Raw genomic sequence first — 6724 nt, 5'->3', positions numbered from 1 at the left:
ATTAATGCGGCAGAGGAAACATGTATGTTACCATTCAGATAAATTCTCCCAAGATGTTGTGAACTATCACACATATGACAAGGAGTTGTATCCCTTAGTTCAAAGCGTGAAGAAGTGGAAGCACTGTTTGATCGGCAAGGAGACCATCATTCACACAAATCACCAGCCCTTTCAATACATCATTTCAAATGGATGGTATTCCTCTAGTTGTTTCACTTGGTACTAAAATACAATAAAGGCTCCAGGAACAAAGTTCCATATATGCTTTCTCGCCGTCCTATTTCTGCATTTATAGTTTTTCAAAATATCTCGTTATCTTTTGATAGTTATGTTGATGCTGATGATTTTAAGGAGATTTATGAAAATATGACTCATGTATCGTAGGTGGAAAATTACCATATGCAACGTATGTTGTTGTACCACCTTGGAAAAATTTATATCCACACTAATGAGAGAATACATGTAATCAGAGAGGCACATACCTCTCTTGTGTTAGGTCATTTTAGTGTAGGGAAAACATTGTGTAATTTGTAGAGGTTGTGTTATTAGCCTCACATGAAAAATAATGTGACTCAATATGTAAAGGGATGTGTGTTGTGTTTAGCTATTAAGCCCATTAATAGAAAATTGGGGCTCTACACACCACTTCATGTTCTGAGTCGTCCATGCGAAAGTGTGCCAATGGATTTTGCAGGCAGATTTGTCTAGGATAAGTCATGACTATTTGTATGTGATTGTGGATCGATTTAGAAAAATGTGTGTATTAATTCCATGTACAAAATAGGTCACGTTAGAGAATATTGCTCATCTCCTCTTCCAGATTGTATGGGTTTATTTTGGGTTGCCCACATCCATTGTGTCTAATCGAGACTCTCACTTTCTTGGAGAGTTTTGGTCGACTTTGTGGAGAATGATGGACATCAAGTTGAAGAGGAGCACGAAATTTCATTTGCATACTGATGGAAAAATAGAGGTTTTCGACCACACAATGATAGATTTACCTTGAGGCTATTGTGGACAGCATCCCAAGTTGTGGGACAAGCAACTTCCCTATGTACAACATGCATACAACCAAGTAGTGCATTCATCCACTTAGAGCTCACTATTAGAGACATGCTTTGGATATTTTCCAAAGGATCCCTTAGATGTGGTCTTTGGGAGAGATGAAGATTTCAGTGGGAAAGATGATAGGGACAAAGCACAGAATTTCATTCAGTGAATGCCAATGATTCACCAAGCAGTGTAGAAGTAGTTGGAGAAGAGTCATGCGCAATACAAATCCCAACATGACAAGCACTGAGTTGATCAACAATTCCAGGTTGGAGACAAATTTTGGCTCCACATTAACAAAGACATAATGAAAGGGGGAGGAAATAAGTTGAGACCAATCTGATATGGCCCATTCACCATATTAGAGAAGATTGGAAACAACGCTTTTTGTCTCTATTTGCCAGCATATATGCAGATATACCCAGTGGTGAACGTCAAAAAATTGAAGCTTTATGAGCCTCCTTCCATCATGGAAACTAAAGAGGTTGAACATGTTCCTACAATGGGAGATTTCGCACCTAAATACTTCGAGAAGCTACCAGAGAACATCATTCTTGACAGGAAGACCAGGACTTCATGATAGGGAGACGTGGAGTACCTTTGTATTGGTTTCAAAGAATGCATTCAAGTAAGGCCCAATGAATTGAAAAGGATAAAGTGAGGTTGCAATTCCCTCACTTTCCATTTGACTTATAAATCTTTTGGCAGCCCAACAGCTCACTAGTAGGGAAGAATGGTCCAGGTAGCTCTAGAAATATAAGTGGCATTGAAAAGGCTCAAAAATAAAATTCATTATATGGAAGTGAATCTAGGAATAGATCATAGTGATCATCGCCCTGATTATAATGGTGTGAATGACACTCATATATGAGCTTGTATGCAAAAGATATAATAAGTCAAAGTTTTGGTCAAACTAGGAAAAGTGGAAGTCACTAACGAGGCAACAATTTGGTGAAGGGATGGCACACATAAAATAATAGTCGGAAAGAGAATTTTTTTAGCCTCTTTAATTTTCCTATTAACCCTTAAAAATCGCGATCATTTTTTCTCCAATTATATCATAAAATAAAATAAAAATTGGGATGGTGAGCCGCCACCCCACAATGATAGTCATATATATATGTTTAAAAATAATATGGTCGGCGAGCCACCCACCGGAGGACCCACCCCACCTGTCAATACAACGGTGCCACATCTATGGAGGAGTCGGTGCGGGGTCAAACTCACCATGCCTAGGTGGGCCGACCCACCAACGGGTGGCTTCAAATTCAAAAATATATTATAACCTTTGAACTATATTAAAATGTCGTTAAAACAGTAAACCAAATATGGACGCGACAAGTTTTGAACCCAGTCTGCTCCCAAATCATGCGCCACCATTTTCCAACGAGCCAACAGCTCATTTGTGGGAAGGTTCGCCCACGTTTTGTATATAAACCTCAACATTTGTGCATCCAAGGGGGAGGCATGGTGGGACCAAAGCACAATGGATCATTTTTGCAGGTGGAAACAAGAGCGCCAAGGTCGGAACTCTGCCCAAGTGGATACAGAAAACGAGAAAGATTTTGAAGGAATATTGGGAGAATATTCTTGTAGGGAATCTAAAGATTCATTTGACCTCTAGAGGTCACTTGTTTAGAATATGGTCAAGATTATAATCGTTTGACACAATTACGTGCCACAAATTCAATGGTGATGTATGTTTTTGCATGTGAGATTTTCATTTTTCATCCATGATAGGATATGGAGGTATAAGGGTCATTTATGTAAAGTGGATTGTAATTCATTTTTGTTGCCATTTAATGAAAGAGGCATCCCACTTTGAGCAAGGTTTGGAGGTCATGGTTTATTTATGATTTCCACTTATTTTTCATGTGTTTAAGTTACTTGGTTACATGCTCCTTGAAGTTAAAAGATCTGGATCAACAACTCCCCTCCAAAAAATTTCTTATTCTTCGATTTTGGAGGCTATCTTTTGTCTATAAGAACTAATCTTTCACCGTGGTCAAGTGCTCCCCTTGATTTTCTATTGTTATAATCACTTATATTTTCATGCAGCACTTGTGTCATGTCTTAACTTAGTCTTTTCAATAGTATTTGCACAACCTAAAATAAAAAATAAACTCCTTTGAAATACAAGCAAACTTTTGTCCTGATTTAGCACTGATTGTTGGTCTTACCTCTGGGAACTACATAATTCTTTGCCACTGGACATTGCACAACTCCTTGAGGAATTGAACTATGCAATCCTATGAGAGAAAAAATCATTGACTAAGAAAAATATGTAATCCTTATCTTAAAGTTAAAATTGTGCAAGCCACTAAGCCAGTGAACTGTGCAATCCCTTGTCAATAGGAATTGTGGAGTCCTTTCTGCGAGGAGACTGTGCAATATTTAGGAAGAAACCAAATTTATTTCTTTAGGAAATAGGGAGTGTGCATCCCTCTTTTACCATGTGGCACAAGTTTCTATTTTGTATCTTTGGAAAAGTGTCTCTTTCTCCTTGATTTTAGGCATGGGCATTAGAAACCCTAACCATAATCCCATGGGGGTAGAGTTATATAATATAGGTTGTTAGAGCTCATTCTCACACTTGACATTGGAGCTCTAGCTATCCCCATGAGTTCAAGGAGCTTCAAATTTTATTTGTAGCACTTTTCTAGGTAAGTTTCTAAAGTGTCGCTTTTTACTTTTTTTTTTCATCACTTTTATCACTTTTTTGTTTGAAGTGTCTGTTTTCCCATTTATTCTTGTAGCTACTGGTGCTTCTACTACTACTATCTTGTACAAGTGATATTTTATGGTTGATACTACTTCAAAGTTGGATATACACTCTTCTCTTCCTCAATATCAGATCTAAAGCTTACCTCTTACCTAACATTAACTACAACATCCGTAAGCATTGTTTGCTCCTCCAACTATGCATTGTACAATCCCAAGAAGCAATTTCCTTCCTTATTATTTTAAACTTTGCAATGCACAATTACTAGCCTCCTATGCACTACACAATCCTTCCCCTCTTCCACTAGCCGAGACTACGCATTGCACAATTACATCCCTCAAGCTAATCCTCTGTTATTGAAGACTGCACAATCTCCTCTCTCAATGCGCATTACACAATTCGAAAGCCCAGCCAACCCTCATACAACCTCGTATTGCAGAATCTCTATCCTTAGTCATTGTTTTGTTGCTTTAAGATTGATTATTGGACTGGTCTACTAGATATAACTTGTTATCGGCATGAATGCATCTCTTGCCACTTGTACTGCAAATATTCAACATATTTTTCTTTCATCAATAGATAGCATCATGCCTCCCAAGAAATTAGCATCAAAGGAGGCTACAGAAATTAGTACCGAGGAAATTGTTGAAAGTCATTCAACATGAATTCCCATTCTATCTGACACACAATTCTACATTAAGGACTCTGATATCACTTGGCATACTATCAAGGATGCATTCACTTTTACAAAATTTAAATCAGATATGAAGGATAGATAGGTTTATATCAACATCCAAAGGTCAGGGTTTCACAATGTCACTTGTTCATTTCCAGTCTTATGATGTGTGGATGTCATTAGATGGATTATGCAATGCTTGGATACCAAGAGCATGTCTATAAATAGTGCTAGTGGGTAGAATCTTGCCTCCTACAAACCACATGATGTCCACTAGATATACAACTTGCCTAAGCTTGAGCAACACATGGACTCTCATTTCTATTTTTAATTTTTAAATTTTTTTATTTCAAATTTTAACGAGTTAAAACGTTTACATTACAATAATATTTTTATTTAGTTTGACCTAGTCAAAATGTTTACAGGAAAAGACAACCTCTTTTCTATACTAAGCACAAAAAAGACATCTCCACGCAATAATTATACTAAAACATTTAAAAGGAATCTCAGCTCAACAATTATATTAAAACAATTATATTTAAATTAAAACTGTTAAGAATAAACTCTTACCGAAAACATTTACGAGGGCATGTCAGCGCAATAATTATATTAAAACAATAATATTTAAATTAAAACAGTTAGGGATAAACTCTTACCTAGATAGTTTGAAACACATTTAAGTTTATATGGTTGACATTGATATATTGAAATGTTTAAATCTAAGTCAAGAAGTCTAGGTTACTATCTATAACATGATATGTGGAAAGAGTAAGCTGAGAAAATGCTGGTGGGCCGAACTTTTGCAAGTTTTACAGGGTGTTCAAGTTACCCTTACAAGGTGTTCAAGTTACCCTGAAGGGTTTACATTTAGGATTCCCACGTCATGGAAATGAGCGTATTGGAAAGTCCAGAGTCTCGGAAGGTGAGGTTGCTATCGTATTCTAATGTTTTAGATGATGCACCAGGAACTGCATGTGCCAGTCTAAATTGCCGCCCATCACTGGCTTCTTTGACTTGAGAAGAACAGAAGGACCAAAGTAACTGTATGGGATCAGTTTGCAGAAACCTCCTCTGCACCCTCTTGCCATCAGGGAAACGGACACCTAACCTACAGATGTTGACACCTTGTGGCTCCTCTGGGAGAGCTGGGTACTCTCGTTTCACTGCAGCTTTTTGTTGATTATCTTCCTTGATTGCCAAAGAAGCAAAGTCAGCTAAAACGTCTTTCGCTCCTTGTTGTACTATTTGTTCCTGTCCAATATTATCAGTAGCATTTGATGTCACCCTCCTCCTCCTTCGATGGGTGAATTCCTTGGGGCCCTTATCGATATAAGGCATCAAATCCTGTAACAGTTCCTGTGGATCGATGGTGCCTGTCCAAGCTTTCATTTTTTGTCCAGTGATAGAATCAATAACAAGTGTTGACGGAATCTCACTCAAATTATAATAGGTGGACACCTTTCGCCCTTCTTCATTGTCGTCATAAATTTGCCAGAAAATGAAAAATGCACTAATTGTCTCCCTCACACCTTCGTTGGCCCAAGTGTCTCTATTAAGCATATAAGAGCTGAAGTCTTTTGGGGATTGTATATTTGCGATGAGCCATTTTCCTTGGCCTGCAGCTTCCACCTTCGCCTGCTCAAAACTGCCTTTGAAAATCAATTCGAATGGTGGGCGACACAGCCCTTCCAATCTATTCGAATTAGGTTGTGCCGATTCTTGACCTCTTCTTCGTATAAACTCATCATCGTATAATGCTTCCCTCTTAACTGGTAGTGGTGGGCGTACATAGTCTGTATGGTCACTGTACTCATGGCTTTGCCTTTCCACTACTGGAGCATTACTTAAATTAGAACTAGTAGAAGCCGATGGCAATTCATGATTATCAGACTGAGCATAGAATAACTGTATCGCTTCGTCTAGATTCCAGTTGGTTGCCTCCAAAAACTGCCGCGCCTTGTCTGTCGATTCCCCAACTATTTCAACGAATGAAACAATCTGTTCCTGCTTCTCTGCCGAGGTTTCCATTGATTTCTGATCTTTTTCTTACCAAAAATATAAGTTCAAATAGATTCCCCTAAGAAATCTATTTGTGTAAAAAATGCACCAAAACCCCGAGGCGCGCAAAGCAAATGCTATTGCTAGAGTATATGTCGAAAGTAACTCATGGTCAGAGAGAAACTGACCCCACTCTTAATATGTACTATACTATTTTCGGTGCACATTAATCAAACGACGTGACCCTATTCTATTTCTATTTGTTATTTATCACCACG

The 6724-nt window shown here is 38.1% G+C and overlaps 1 pseudogene; it reads right to left on the bottom strand.

Annotated features, from left to right (window-relative positions):
* Nucleotides 1–5315: 5315 nt before the first annotated feature.
* LOC149231108 (plant UBX domain-containing protein 7 pseudogene) lies at nt 5316–6476 on the bottom strand (annotated as a pseudogene).
* Between the last annotated feature and the right edge of the window lie 248 nt (nt 6477–6724).

Source organism: Pinus tabuliformis, chromosome J, assembly GCF_031772625.1.
Source record: "Pinus tabuliformis cultivar Carrire ecotype Pingquan chromosome J, CPIR1, whole genome shotgun sequence".
Lineage (NCBI taxonomy): Eukaryota > Viridiplantae > Streptophyta > Pinopsida > Pinales > Pinaceae > Pinus > Pinus tabuliformis.
The sequence above is the reverse complement of the archived record's forward strand: the minus strand, read 5'-3'. Positions and strand labels throughout refer to the sequence as shown.